Source organism: Amphiura filiformis, chromosome 8 (genome assembly GCF_039555335.1).
Source record: "Amphiura filiformis chromosome 8, Afil_fr2py, whole genome shotgun sequence".
Lineage (NCBI taxonomy): Eukaryota > Metazoa > Echinodermata > Ophiuroidea > Amphilepidida > Amphiuridae > Amphiura > Amphiura filiformis.
The window spans coordinates 13,142,654-13,159,427 of record NC_092635.1 but is presented as its reverse complement, the minus strand read 5'-3'; the positions used below and the strand labels follow the sequence as shown (position 1 = coordinate 13,159,427).

At 35.7% G+C, this 16,774-nt stretch overlaps 1 long non-coding RNA gene across 1 annotated transcript; it reads right to left on the bottom strand.

Moving 5' to 3' along the window:
- Nucleotides 1-360: 360 nt before the first annotated feature.
- LOC140158214 (uncharacterized) lies at nucleotides 361-15,030 on the bottom strand. The gene is made up of 3 exons (XR_011859728.1): nucleotides 14,798-15,030; nucleotides 2,635-2,763; nucleotides 361-847 (listed from the first exon to the last, which is right to left on the bottom strand). It is a non-coding gene; the product is annotated as an uncharacterized lncRNA (long non-coding RNA).
- Nucleotides 15,031-16,774: the final 1,744 nt, after the last annotated feature.

Here is a 16,774-nt window from a genome sequence, read left to right as displayed (position 1 = left end):
CACAGGATTATTTGTGGGAGCTGAGAGTACATCAGACAAATCGAATTGCATTCTGGATATGAGGAATGTCCTTCTGATATCAAAGAATTCTGATTTTTTAAATTGTGATATAATACAAATTTTATGACAAATCATTAAAATTTGATATTTTCTAAATTTCTGATATTTAACAGTCACTCCTCAAAGTAAACTTTCTAAATCTAATGATATGCACTTGAAGTGTATGTAGACGATCAGTTGAAAATATTGACCTTTCATATTGAAGGTATACATTTTGTTTCCCCAAAAGACCTATTTTTTGTGTTTTGGGGAAAAAACTCCATATCTTCAATTGGAACGGTCGAGATTTTCAATGGATCGTCGGCTTTTCATCCCAGCTACATACACTTTAAGTACATATCATTAGATTTAGAAAGTTTACTTCGAGGACTGTTGTATATCAATTTTTAATCATTTGCCATAAAATGTGTATTATATTGCAAATTTTAAAAGCACCTAATTTATGCAAATTTTGGTGGTTTTTTTAAATGTCAGCATCCATTAGTCTGTGTGGCAGTGGCACATCCTTGCACAAAATGTTTTGAAGAACCCTGTCGGTCAAATTCATCAGGTGATGTCTACTAGTGCCTAATTGATAGGTAGGCCTACATGTAGGCCCTACCTGCAATGTTGTTGACAAGTTGTCTTTTTCTGTCAATTGTTTTTCCCTGAAATTTAAATTTGATTTGCACCACAGATCCTGGAAGTTTACACATATCATCACTATCATCATCTCGATCTTTCTCTTGCTTTAGCTTGCTGCTGTGTTGCTGCAGGTGGTTCCTTCCAGTTCCAGTACAAATATTATCTGTAAAATAAACCAAAATATCAATTAAAAATGTTTAAATTTAATACATGTTTCGCACCAATAATTAAATTGGACAACCTACTGAGCCCACAAAGTGTCATGCAGACTTGTAACGAGTCATGACTCGAGACTCGACTCTTCAAAAATGAAATGACTCGACTCGGATTTTCAAATTTTCCCCATAGAGATTGTACAGTGACTCGAGTCATTTGACTCGACTCGACTCGAGATATTGCAAGAAATGACTCGACTCGACCATGAAATGATGTGACTCGTTACAACTCTGGTGTCATGGCAAGGAAAACATATCTTGGGCCTGATTCAGTAGTTTTGGCCTCAAATTAGTAGTTTGGGCCCAGACTTAGTAACTCAGGGCCCGACTTAGTAACTAGGGGCCCTGAGTTACTAAGTTGGGGCCCTGTGTTACTAAGTTGGGGCCTTGAGTTACTAAGTCAGTGACCCAAATTACTAAGTCAGGCCCAAGTTACTAAGTTACTATCGTGGGGCCCTAACTTTCTATCTCCAGGCCCCAAATTGCTAAGTTAGAAAAAGAATGATTCTATGAAATTTGAATGCTTTTATGATACTCAATTTATTATCCAGTAAAGTTGAAATAATATGACTACTGTATGTTGAATTTTGCACATTTGATTTGTGCATATTTATACAGAGCTAAGTACAATTCAGCTGCAAGTAGGTAGCTGCAACAGGGGCTATTTTAGGCGAAAAAAGTCACTGCACGTTGGCAAGCAGTGGTGGTGGAAGTATTAGAATTTAGAGATGCAAGCATATTTTGTGCCGGTTTGATTTTAGCCCCCATTGAAGGTGTGAAGTTTGGCATTGTGGGGCCAATGCTTGCGAATACTGTGTTTTGGTCCAAAACACAGTATTTTTCGGACTAGAAGGGAAGATTCACAGGGCAAATATTGCTTTAATTTTTCTTTTATTAGAATGTTTAGGGGAAGTCCCCCCCCCCCGCTTAAGTCAATTACAAATCGATGAATGTTTTACATTATCGTTTTCCAGTACAAGCCCGTAACCAACACCCTCACTGTTTTTGGCTTGAACTCGAGGCTGGAAACCTGTTTCTGCCCACTTTTTAATTCAGCGGACCGATTTTCTCGACAATTGTACAAATGCGACTTTGGCAATGGCGATTCAAATTCATGCATAGGCTTTACACTTTTATTTAAGCAATAACACGCCACTCCCTCTTTGGTTATTTAGTCCAAAGAGCAGCCCAAAATACCTCAAAACAGTTTTTGTATTTTTAATCACTAGGGTTACACGAATGACGTGTTGATTTAGCGGTGTGCTCTTTAAAATGGGTTTAAAAGTTTGGACAATTGTCATGATTCTGGCCTCAAACCGGAACATAATGATGTTGAAGCATTAACGAGGACGAGCATAATTTGTGCCGATGCTACTGGGAAATTTTCTCGCGAAGCGCACAAAAAATGTTCAATTTCAGACTATTTTAGCGTGCAAAAGTTAGCAAGTAATATTTTGGCCCAAAACACAGTGTTGAATCTTAATGGCGTATATATATTTTAAGCACGGATTTTGAATTCTCACTGCACGGATTTTTAATCTCACTGCACGAACGCAACTTGTGAAAACCTAGACAAGTGCAACTTGTGAAAACCTAGACAGGGATCAATGACTAAGTATTCTGGACCATCAATAGACCATTTAAAGTGAGGTATACATTCATTTACATTAGACCTTTGTGGCCTAATCCTTTTTATTAGCCAATAAAAAGATTACTATAAACTCATTGTACATACCAGATTTTTGATGTTTCAGTCAGGTTCACAGTTAAGTTGAGTTCTCTATACACCATGATTTGAAGCCACAATGAACATCTCCTGCAAGTGGTAACTGTACAGTTCACTTCAAGTTGACATCACTGAAACCTAGTTGTGAAAATTCAAAAAATAAGATCTTAAAATGTGGCAACATTTTACAAAAACAAACATGTTTTTTAGGTTTCTGAAAATGGACTGAACTCCCTGCTGCACTTACCATAATCATGATAATATGTAAGAATCCTATGTAAGAGGCCTAGCCTAAAGAACTATAAACATGATAAATGATTAGTATACAAGCATTGAATGTTTACAAGTTCAAATGTATGAATATCTTCATGAAGTGAAATATGGAATGTTCCATTCAACAAGGCTTTTACCGAGTTGAATAAAACAGTTCACATTTCACAGAATGCAAATATTTTTCCATTGCACAAATAAAAACATTCAAAATTTGTTTTAACTCATTATCTTAAGTTCTTGCTTCCACTTAATTTTATAAATCACCAGGAACACAAAATAAATCAAAAGATATCTAAATGCGATATTTATTTTAGAAACAACACCCGCACCTATAATTAGCCGGTCAAAGTGGAAACTTCACACTATACCCTCGAGCGTCTGACAGCGTTGCTATGGTAACTCGGCGTCCGTGCAATGGAAAAATGACTATTACACAGATGCGGAGTGCAAGAGCTGGCCATTAAAAATAGCAGAAATTTCATTAGTAGTTGGCCAATCAAATGACAAGAAACTTTGTATGAGTTATATAATACCAAATACAAAATGTCTTTGAACAAATTTGGCTATTTAGCTTCTAGAGAGGTACAGCACTCCCACTGGGAGGTGGGTCTTTGAAAAAATGTACTTTTTATAGCTGTTTTTGCCACCCACCAGTATTAAATAATAATAATAATGTGAATTTCTAATGCGCACATCTCCACCAAATCAATGGCGCTCAAGGCGCGATACAGAGATTAACATAAACTACATAATAAAAATTAATTTACATTACAACTTAATCTACACATGAACAACAATCAATAGGTGAACAAAATATGGTGATGCACATCAGTAAAATGCTTCTTTCATTAAATGAGTTTTTAAAGAACTTTTAAACTGTGCTAAAGATGTACTTAGTCTAATGTGGGTTGGCAGAGTATTCCAGAGACATGGTGAAGCAATTGAAAAAGCCCTGTCCCCCCCCCCCCATGAATGTTTTGAACGGGGTTCGCAGAGAAGCGATTGTCACTGGAACGGAGCATACGAGGAGGGTTATATGGTTGGAGGAGACATTTGATATATTCTGGCGCAAGATCATTTAGTGATCAGTATACCAATTTTCACAACAAACACCCCAAAAGCATCAAAATTTGTCCTAATTGGATCATTTTAGGGGCACTTTTGACCATATGCACCCAACTGGGCGCATTGGTCAGTTGGTCTCCACTCATTGATATACCATATTCGCTGAAAAGGTACCCCCAAACCGTGTCACATCCCTGTATACTAGTACCTTCAACCAGGAAAAATCTCCCAGCACTCCCTTGCTTTGGTTGATGCACACGCCCTTTACAAGGCAAAAAAAAAAAGTTGTTTGTTTGTCCTCGACCGCCCGCTCCTCAGATTAAGGCCTGACCAATTTTTTTTTTTTATATAAAAATAAGTAAAATTCAATTTTTTTTCAGATTTGGAGTACCTCTGGACCTAGCTAGAGCTAAATGCTAAGATGGTTGAATAAAAAAGCCCCCAAAAACATTTTGGGTCTTCATTATGCAAAGTTATAACTTGTGTTCATGTCATAGTCTATTATTTTTAGTGACTTCAAAATACATTGGATTTAAAATCATTAAAAGACTATGACATGAACATAAATTATAACTTTAACTGCATATTAAAGAAACAAAATGTTGTTTTTTAAAACTTTTTTAAGTCAACATGAATGATTGTAGCATTAATAGCTCTAGCTAGGTCCAGGAATACGCCAAATCAAAAAAAAAATTAAAAATCAAAAAAAAATCTGCCCGCCAGACCATCCTCTTTCAAAGCTGTGGAGGACAAACAAACAATTTTTTTGGCCTAATGGCAGTCGACTACTATTATTATACCGTAAGCCTTAAATAGGCAGTTGACTATGGTTCTAAATGCAGTTGATTACATATGAGGCTCTAAATATGCAGTCGACTACTTACGATTTCCGTAAAATTTTAATTTTGTTAGTCTTTACCCAAAATGCTGAAATACTATTAAGAGCCAGTCTCCCTTATGTACCCAAATCAGGGGGTTGTGATACAAAAAAGAAAATTTCTCTAAAAATAATTTTGGTACATATTAACACCAACAACACACATGTACAATATGAGCGTACGCAGCGCCCTCGTTCACCTTAAAAAAATTCTTGAAATTTCAGCCTCTCTGAGCCTTACTTGCAAATGGTAAACTTTGGAGGTGCATAACATTGTGCGCCATCATTATCCCAACCTGCATTTTGCACATTACAAAAAAAAAGAAAAATCCAATGATTTGATGAAAAGCGCCCTCGGGCAAACTTCAAAGCATCATAACGGGATGCGCCATCAAGATCCCAAGTCCCAACAAGTTTGAAATTAAAGACCTCAATGGTAAGTTTCATTTTTCAGCAAAAAGTTTTTGGGATTTTGATGGCGCACATAGTTTTGCACATTTTTACATGCCTGTATTATTGCGCGCCAACGTCACCTGACTCTCCGAATAGCATTTCATCAAAGAGGTAATTCTTTGCAAGTACTGAAAAAATTAGCTTGGGATCTCTTGATCTTCATATTTTTCTGATTTTTTGAAAATGGACTTAGCATCATTGTAGAGGTCAATAATTGCCCTCTTTTCCCTCAGTAATGACGCGTAGCAAAATGTGGGCTTTTTACTGCATCAAAAAAAGATGCGCCAACAAGATCCCAATTTTATTTTTCATTGTCTAGCTTCTTTGGCAACTGGTAGACAAAAAAGTAACAGGTATTTGGGATCAAGTGGGCGCACTAATATAAAAGAGGTCAAAGGTCAAGCTTTGTGCTAAAGTGATGCATATTTGCCTATGTGCAGCATAAAAGTGGAACTTTGACCCATAATAAAAATGTGCACCAACATGATTCCATCTTATATTTTGGATGATTGGCTAAAGGGGCTTATGTATAACTAATTGCAAGTAAAAAAAAAGTGGGATCATGTACTTTCCTGCAGTCTGATTGGACAAAAGTAGGATGTTCTGTACAATGCAAATTAGCCTAGGATAATCTGTCATTTGTGCAGAACAAGGTGTACATGTAGCACAGTTTTTCTGGCTTCTAATCTGCTCACACATGTCTGCTTACACATGTGTGTGTTCACTTTGAAGGTAAGCTCATATAGATTTTAATTCCAATTACTGACTTTTTACATTATTTTGTGTAATTGAAAATAGACTAGTCTGTAATTTTAAATCCCAAATTGAACACTTTTCATGATAACTATAAGGGCCCTGATGTAGGGCCTCAAGGGCCTCAAGTACATGTACATTGAAATTTGGATTTTTTAGCTAACAAGTTAGCGCTTCAAAATTTGTATTATACGAGGGGGTATCAAAAAGTTTTAGAAATCGCACAGAAGTGAAAGAGCTATATCAATGAAATTTTGTCAGTGCAATCACTGGTCCTTTATGTACATTATGGTGCAAAAATGGACTCATAAGTATTTACTTTTTTTTACAGGAGCTAGATGTCACTACCTGCCTATGTAACCGCATAACCAGCAAAATGGAGAATATTGAGACATGCAGCATGATGAAGTTCCATTTTAAGGGTTACAGTGCCCAACACATCTGTGATAAAATAAAATTCCTTTTCCAAAAAGCGACAGTGACATATCACAATCACCACCGAAGATAACTTTCATTTCATTATCGATTTTCTAGGCACTGCAACCCTTCAAAAGCAGGATCTTAATAATGCTGCTTGCCTCAATTTTGCAGTTTATGCGTAGTAACTGGGGCAGCAGGTTATTCGCATCTAGTGCCACCTGTAAAAAAAGTAAACATACCTATGAGACCATTTTGGACCATAATGTACATAAGGACCAGTGATTACACTGACAAAATTTCATTGATATAGCTCTTTCACTTCTGGGCGATTTCTAAAACTTTTTGATACCCCCTCGTACATGTGTACACACTCACCCCAGTGTACAGTGTACACAGAGAAGAAAACTTAGACATATATTTAAAGTGCAGTTTATAAAGGTAAATGTTAAAGAAATAAATGCCACTATAGACTAAATGACTCATAGCCAAAATAGGCACTCTGTATGGCACTGAGACTCGAGGTGGGTATTATGGTCTCAGGTATGACATGTTTTTGTTTGTTAACATAGTTTTCGCTCTACATCGATCAGAAGCTCATTTTGCCTGATACTGGTCTATTTACAATTACGTACACAAAATAATGTAAAAGAAGCCAGAAAGACTGTGCTCATCCCACAGTGCCCTGTGCAAAGCATGTATTTGCAGTCTGCACATATGTGCTACACCTTGTTCTGCACAGATTAGGCTAATGAAAGTTGATTCTTAGTTTCCGTCACCCGCCCACATCGCCTTTTCAGTTTGACCGAAACTTATTTTCATAAAAAAGTCAATTATCTGCAAATTGAGATGGCAATAATCAAAATTGAAACTCTCAAAATGTCTGACATCCCCTTTTCCTTAGCTGTAGGGGTAGGATGTAGTAAATAATGGAATTTAAGGATTACCTCGTCATGTTTCAAGTGAACACTTTAGTTAGTTTATTCTTTCATTATTGAGGGTAACAACTTCAGTGACCATTTAAAAAAAAATCAAATTCAGATATTTTTTGAATCTGTTGCAAAATGTCTGTAATGATGATCTTAGCATTAATACCTGTTTTGAGATGGTCTTTCATCAACAATATAGGTAATAGCCATATAAACAAAAGTTTTGACAATAATGAAATTTTCCAAAATAATGAATAATTAAATCATGACCTCATATTTCACTGAAAAAATGTGATTGAAACTAATCATTTCACTTCATTAGCCTTATCCTAGGCTAATTTGCATATTGTGTACAGAACATTCTACTTTTGTTCAATCAGACTGCAGGAAAGTACATGTGATGAAACTGGTCATTTTTAAGTGTGAAATATGCCATTATCCTGCATGGGGCAATGCAAAATGTGCCCTTGTAAACAATTCCGTCTGACATACTGGTTTTCATGTAGCCCTTAATTTGTCCATTTTTTTAAAGGTACCGGTAATTGACTAAAACAACTATTGATTCATTTTCTACATTAAATTCATGGATACTTCACAGGAATAAATAAATAAAATTTTGAGTAGTTTTTTACAGGAAACACTTCTTAGAAAAGAAAATTCATGCATGTCGGACGGAAAATTCAGTGTTTACATTTTTAAAATTGCAAGAAATTGATTGTTGATAGTTGATGACAAATGGCTTTAATTTTTATTTTGATTATAAGGTGTGTATTTATTGTGTAAGTACAAAAAAATAAAACAATTGAAAGATAAGTGCTCAAGGAGCCCTTGATACTTGTTTCCAAAAAATCTGTCCGACATGCTTGTGTTTTTGTATACCCATGAAAAAACGTCAAAATAGTTAAGAAATCTTGTAGTTTTCATAAGAAAAAGTTTATTTTATGAAAGAATAGATATGAATCTTACATAAAATGTATTGTAACTTCATTTCTAAGAAGTAAGTTTCAAAATTAAGCAAGTTGGGGACCAATTTTCAATTGATTATCATGTCGGACGGAATCTAGCATGTCGGATGGAATTTGTCAATTTTTCCATAATTACATCTTAAATATATAGAGGTCAATACTTTTAAAGTATACACAGCATTAATACATGACCTTATCTTTATAATGCAGGTAATAAATATTAAATTTTGAGAAGTTTCCAAAAAAGTCAACATTTCATTCCGTCCGACATGATGCATTCCATCCGACATGGCCCATTTTTTGAGATGCCATTTCCATGACAATGATTGTTGAATAAAGATTGTATGAGAAATTTAATTTATGAATGTTCCTTTGACTATTTGGCAGTGACTTTATAAGATATTGTTGTAAGTTTTGATAGAATATCAATTTGAATGTCAAAAGCCTGGAAACCCCATTTCTATCGATTCCGTTCGACATGGTCACTTTTTCCCGTCCTACACGAAGCCATCAAAGAGTTTTCAGACAATACTGCCATAGCATGATAGCTATGTACCATGATATCCATACCCATGTAAAATAAAACCAGTCCAGTACTTCTGGAACAAAAATGACAGCCATATTTGCTATCAAATTCGTCCGACATGATTACGACAATTTTGAAACAGGCCCTAAAATATAGAGGTCAAAGTGCATACTTTGTGCCGAATTGCCATTATTTTGCCTATGTACAGCACAAAAGTGGAACTGTGACCAGCAATAAAAATGTGCACCAACAAGATCCCATCTTACTTTTTGGATAATTAGCTCATGCACCCATGCATATTTTGATGACCCCCCCCAAAAAAAAAAATTATTGCTCACCCCTTTTAGCCTGCCAAAATAAATATATGCCCAGAGTACATGAGTACATTAATTATCCTGCTGCACCACATTAATTAATTTCCACCATGATACATAGTTACATACATGTACATGTCTGCATATAATGCAAATCCAAATTATTCAGTACCGGTACGTAGTTAGGCCCTATAGAAAGCTAGGTTTCTACCAGGTCCGTAACCAGGATTAATTTGTTTTTTTTGGGGGGGGGGCTGATTTTGAAAAAAGTGTATTGGGTCGCATGTCACAAATAGGTCACCCAAAAATGGAGCAGCCGTAACATGAAAACGCTTTCTTCACACTTCAAGTTAGGTTTATTCTAAAAGTATTATACCTATTGTAGAAAGTTTGGTGTCATTTTGTAGATAATTATGTTCTTTTTCAAATACAAAAAACCCCAAGTCAATTGGACAAGTACTTTGAGATTTATACCACAATATGTAAGATGTGTCAATGGAGCAGCCGGTTCGGGAGAGCCGGTTCGGGGAGCCCCATAGGGTTATACACAAAATTGTGAAAATATGGCAAACTTCAAACCTTTGTATCTTGAAAAGTACAACTAGCATGGACCTCAAATTGCAAATATATCATCCTGGATTGTAGATCTACCTCATAGTACATCAACTGTAACAAAAGATGTAACTAATTAATTGCTTAATTAAATGCTAATTAAGACAGTTTTCCCTATATGTTACTGTACAAAGTGTGCATACTATGCTCCGACATTTCTAAATGGACTATCTCTTGCCCGAGTCACCCTGCTTATTCAAAAGAACACATATCTTTAAGGAAATTTGATGAGGAATTCAATTATGCTATTAGTTTTAGTGCCAGAAATGGAGGAAAAAAGTTTTGATTGAAAAATGTCATAAATATTTGACATTATTTTACAATTTTTGACCACCCTGTATGTTTAACGCAAGGGATACTAAACTCTTTCTTCCTAATTTGTTTGAAGGACCCATGCAATGTCTTTCTGAATCCATATTTATTTTGAACTACATAGCTTTCAGAAAAGGAAAAATATGGGGTTCACCATGACAAGAAAGATGTTAATTTTGTTGTTGTTCCACCCTGTATATTTCTCACCCACCCTGTATTATGATGTTATGCTTTGTTGATTTGGCATCCTTGTAATATAAGCTTTCCAAAAATATATACTTATAATGGTCTAAAATGTATTCATTAAAAGTTTTGTTGAATTGAATCAAAATTGGTGATATTTTTCTCATTTTACATCATGTTACACAAAAGATGACCAATTCATGACATGCGACCATTGGCAGATATTGAAAAGGTGGACCTTTTTTTCAAAATTTTGACCTTTTTGATTGACTGAAGACATTAAAAAACCTCTATTTTTTCAATAAATGGGTCTTTTTGGGTTAAAAAAGGGGGAATTTTGCCTTTGGCAATTGAAGGGAATCTGCCCCCCCCCCCCCCTGGTTGCCACTGAAACTAATAAAGTTCATACATGAATGACTGTACAGGCTTGTACAAGTGCTTGCTGCAAAATATCTGTTACCACCGCATATATACAGCGTGACAACAAATGTGTGTATAGGACCTTGTGGAAAATCATATGCGCTGGATGGCTGGCAGTATATGCGCTTAATTTATAAAAGGAAATCTGAAAGAAATAATAATCATTAGCATATAAATTTCTACCCATCTACATGCATTATATCTGTAAGCCTCAAATTTGCCAATTCATACAGTTATTGACTTATTGTAGTCATCTGTATTTAGTAGTGTATTAATGTCTGAATTATATATTTAAAATAGTGCCCAAAACATCCAAAATATTCTTACACTTAGGCCTACTGCTTGTAACTGCCTCATCATATTTGAAATGTCAGTTGGTGATCATGTGACGTACCCGGTATGCAAATTACAGCTCTCGACTGCCTATTTTGTCTTCCATACATGCCACATGACTGCCTATTTTGAATCTGTTCAAGTTTGAGGGTCATTAAAGGGTAACAAAGGTCAAGATTTTCAAAATACTCCAATTGAGCTGAAATTTAAACACAATGATCCTTATGACATTCTTAACATGTTAAAGATGTTTTTAAATTCATTTAAGGTCATTAAGGGGTCATAAAGGGGTCAAATGTCAAGTTTTCAAAATGCTTCAATTTAGGTGAAATTTAAATGCAATGATCCTTATGATATTCTTAACATGTTTTAAATATTTTAAAATTCATTTAAGGTAATTATAAGAGGCCATACAGAGGTCAAAGATCAAGTTTTCAAAATGGCAGCTTTCCACGATCAAGGTACCGTACCGTATTCATTCCAATAAGCGCCCAGGTCGCTTAACAAAGTCATTTTGGGTGGGCGCTTATTTTTACCGGGTTTACCAGGTTTTTTTCGTAATGGGCATCTATTAGAGACGAATTTACGCATGTTACAAAAGGGTCCTTGACGTTCTAGTAGCTTTTCTGATGCAGAAAATGTATTACAAGTTTACACAGGACTTGTAGTCCTCCAGCTATTTCACTGTATCGACATCGTATTGTTGTCTATCTGTCACTTCAACATTAATGGTACCCTTTAAAGTTTAATAGCAAATTGGAAATACCCTGGATGGGCGCTTATTGGGGCATGGGCGCTTATTGGAATGAATATGGTATTAAAATGGCAATTAATGAAACAGTCTAATTAAAATTAATCTTATCCAGCACAGTATTGCTGGCATTTGCTGCTTGATCAGATCGTTACCTCGTGCCCTTGCAAAGGGCACACTTGCTCTAGTTTACTTGTTTTCCCGGCCAGGCTAAACTACATGACTGCATAATTTAATGCAAGTGAAACTGCCAATTTAACTCTATGGTACGACTGCCTATTTTAAAAGTAGTCATTTGTCTTCGACTGCATTTAAAGACGGCCTATGCAGTTTTGTATGGTAAAATGGGTTAATTGTTACAATATTTTGTGTTCTGAATGATTGTTGACATGTATATATATATATTTAACAGCTATGTAAATGCATATACCACAACCTCCCAAATCACTCTTTCCCTTTCATTTGACAGGTAATCGTTTAAATTATCATGATTATGTTGCAATTCTATGGCTATTGGCTACGTAAACAAGTACCACTCACTACCGGTACTGATAATTCTTTTAAGATGTATTGTGCGAGTCCGGACTCGGACTCGAGTCCACTTTTTGTTGGACTCTGACTTGGCTCGGACTCGGACACCAAAAGACTCAGCTTGGCTCGGACTTGGACACAAAAGGACTCGGACTCGAAGCCGAGTCCGGTCCGAGTCCAGTCCAATTAAATCCGTGTAAAATGTGAAATGATTATCTAAAAATGTCAAAATAGATCTCAAATTTGTTGACTTTACTTATTTGCATGGCCATTGTACAAATTAATTGGGGCTATCAAATCTGTGATCTGTCATATATCCTGCATATCCACCAAATTATTTAGATTTATCTGTCATTTAGTAGAATCAAATTAATGAAATAATAATTAAATGCAAATTTTATTTTTATTTGGACTACATAAAAATATCTAAAAGTTCTTTCATGGAACTTTCCAATCCAATCTTGAAAGGGAGAAACATGCACACTGGACCATACATCTCAGCTCAGTAAATTTTATTATGGCTGTAGGGTGCACATTTGTGTGGGACAATTTTGAAAGATGTTTAGAATATTTACAGGTGAATTTATGTTAGTATTATTATTATTATGGCGATGATGATGGCGATGATGATACGATGATGATAACGAAAATGATAAGCGATGATGATAATGATAATGATGATGTTATTTTCTATAATATATATTTGAATACATTGCAATTCATTTACATGTATGCTGCATGCAGCCTAGTGACACTCCTCTAGTCCCTGGGTGCAAGTGTGTTTACATGAAGTGTGAGCACTGTGCATGACTGCTGTGTGCTGTCTGATACAGGTGGTCGAGACATGTACATGTAGTAGGTTTTGCCATCAGGAGTTACCTGTTCATGGGTATGGAACTTTGAAGGGGTGTGTGTACGGTTGGTTGTGTTGAGTCTTTGATCTGTTAAATGGGTGGGGTGGGTGGGGTTGGGTGGGGTGGGTGTGTATAGGGAGAGCGGTGTGTGGTGTTGTGTACAAAACAAATGTAGTGAGTAACTTATGGCCAATGACCTTCTCTTTCTACAATTTTATCATCAAAAACTTTGCAATTTTTTTTTTTTTCAGCAAATTTAGAAACAAAATGATATAAAATTTTGCTCCATTTTTGGGAAAAATGACCCATTTTTTCAAAATGTTATACCAAATGACACCCTTCTTTCAACATTTTATACCCAATTATCCCTTTTTCATTTGACCCATTTTTATACAAATAGGCTCATACTAAGCAATGCCAGTAGGCAGACACATGACACATCATAAGTTGAATGACCTCCCCCCCCCACACACACATACAGACATGGACTTCGAGTCCGGACTCGGATCTTAGGCCCTTCGCACTTGATTATTAGTTTCCTGTTAAAGATTTTGAAAAAGGGACTAGGTGACTTTTAATTATTAATTATCTTTTATTTTCTTTATTTAGTTTGAACTATTACAAGCAACCTGCAACTCATTTTGACTAGGGCGGTCATTTAATTATTTCACAACAATATTTGATTTTATGAATAAGTCAAGGTAGAGTTGCACTCTTTGTTTATTCATCATTATTGTTGATATTATTAAAGTCAGAAAATGGCAAGTTCATGCAGTTGAGCGTTATTTTAAAGGAGAAAATTAGAAATAAAAATAAAATAATTAATTATTTTGAGATTTTCAATTTTGGGCCTTGAGGCGGTAAACAGGAAACTAATAATTAACTGCGAAGGGCCTTATGTTTGTTGGACTCAGACTTGGCTCGGACTCGGCACCCCTGGACTAGGACTCGAGTCCGGACTCGGACACAAAAGGACTCGGACTTGCTCGGACTCGGATACAAATGGACTTGGCTCTGCTCGGACTCGGACAAGCTGGACTCGGGTACAAGTCTAACATGTCTGAGTGAGGGCATGGCATGGCCATGGCCTGCCCTGGTCCATGACTACTGAGTTTGATGCAACTTTGAAATCTAAAGCTGCTTGCCTATAGTCAAATGCAGCAAACCTTTGTAGTTCCAGTAACTGTAACTCGTCATCCGTAGATGTCATTATGTTTATGATAAAGACTGAAGTCTTGCTGGCAGGACTACAAACCTTTGACGGCGCGACTACCGTGATGTTGCAAATTCAGGCGCTAACAACGCGTCGGCGCACAGATCATTCATAAATTTCCACTCAGCAACAACATATCGCCTTAGCAGCCAATCAGAGACAAGTGCATGCAATGCAGTAAATATGCGATGTATCCTTACAATACGCGCTCGTCAAAGGTTTCCTGCATTTTAGTATAGCCCGTTGCCTAGCATAATAATTATAACATCTGCATCTTGCATGCATCTGTACATGTATAGGCCCCGTGCAAACTTTATCCCGGGACTCTATCCTACAGGCTACAGGCTACAACACATACACAGTGAATAGTAACAAGTACTTTTAAGCTTACCTACTACAGACGTCCTACCTGATTCAGTCTGAATGATAAGACCCGTAAATTGACGGGATCTTCCAGGGTCTATGGATTAACACGAACTTGCAGTTTCTGGACAGTTTCCACAGTCGTAGCATATGATGAACGACTTTTTCTCATGATCTCGGATGACGTCGCGCGCGGCCTTCCTGTTAGCTTGTATCTGAAACAGGGTGAACGTGCAGTTCGGCAAAATCGCCAAACAGGATGTTCACCCCGTTTGAGGTATTATACGGTGTACCATGAGGGCCAATATTTTCCCAGAAAAAAAAATTCACAGAAAAAAATTTATCCCACAAAAAATATTGATCCCAGAAAAATATTTATCCTAGAAAAATATTTATCCCACAAAAATAGTTTTCCCAGAAAAAAATTATCCCAGAAAAAAAAACTTTTCCAAAAAAAAATATTTATCACAGAAAAAATATTTATCCCAGAAACTTGCTTTTTTTTTCTTTAATAAATCCGGCCTATTAATAGCCCTGGCCTATAGGCATATCCGGATTTTTACGTCACTAACACTATAAACATGAAAATGTTGACTGGTGGGGGAAAAGACACATTACAAAGATATAAGCCACGAAAAAACACCTGTGAAAAGCATGAAAATGCCCGGAGATAGAACCAAGCCAAAACAAACCCAGGAGATTTCCCGAAAACTTACATCCTCTGGTACAAAGATAATAACCACCAGTCAACTACTGTTCATACAATCAAATCACACATCATGGAAGTTATAAAAATAAAAATACATGGAGATTGGAGATGATCTGTGTCCAGTAAAGAGAATGCACAAGGCAAGAAGCACAAAACATGAAGTGGATTCATTATTCATAAGAAAACAACATATAATTAATTGTACACAGAAGTTGTAAAGAAAAACGACAAACCAAACCCACCCACCCCAACACACCCACTCCAAAAATTTGACCGATGTTCCAAAATGTTGGTAATTTGTCAAAATTGGAAACAATAAAATAAGGGACTAAAACAATGAGCCCTTCTTAATACATGGTTATTTACTTACTTATTTATTTATTTATTTATTTACTTCTTTTCTCTTCTTTCTTTCCTTTCTTTGTTTCTTTTTCCTTTTTTTCCTTTTTTTTCTTTTTTCCTTTTTCTTTTTCTTTCTCTCCTTCTTTTTTCTTTTCTTTTTCTTTATTTCTTTATTGCTTTCTTTCTTTCTTTAATTAATAATTAATTAATTATTTGTATTTATTTATTTATTTATTTATTTTATTTATTATTTGTCTGTTTTATTCATTTAATCATGTATTTATTTATTTTCATATTTTTTCCTCTCCCATGTAAACTTGAAAGTACGACGGTGCTCATACATTTCGTCAGCCTGCTACGCGAATTGCTTAATAGTACAAAATATGGTTCAAGCATGCATTTAAACATATTTGTGATGCGATCAAGCAAAATCAGTCGGAACTCGGAAATATTGATTTTGAGATATAGCCACACAAAGAAAATATTTCCTTTTGTTTCCTCTTGTTTTGGAAACTCTTTAAATGCTAATATCTATGGAACTGGTTGTTCAATTTCAGTGGAGTTTTCTGCAAAATCCAGCTTTGGAAATGCTTTTTACCATCCTATAAGAAAGTTAAAAATTTTTATTGCCGAGTTCCGACTGATTTGGCTTGATCGCATCACATATGTGATGCGATCAATCAAATCAGTCGGAACTCGGAAATATTGATTTTGAGATATAGTCAAACAAAGGAAATTTTTCTTTTGTTTCCTATTGTTTTGGAAACTCTTTAATTGCTCATATCTTTGGAACTGGTTGTTAAATTTCAATGGGATTTTCTGCAAAATCCAGCTTTATAAATACTTTTTACAATCCTATAGGAAACTGAAAATTTATTATTGCCGAGTTCCGACTGATTTTGCTTGATCGCATCACATTTATTCACCAATCTTTGCACAGGAACAAATGATAAT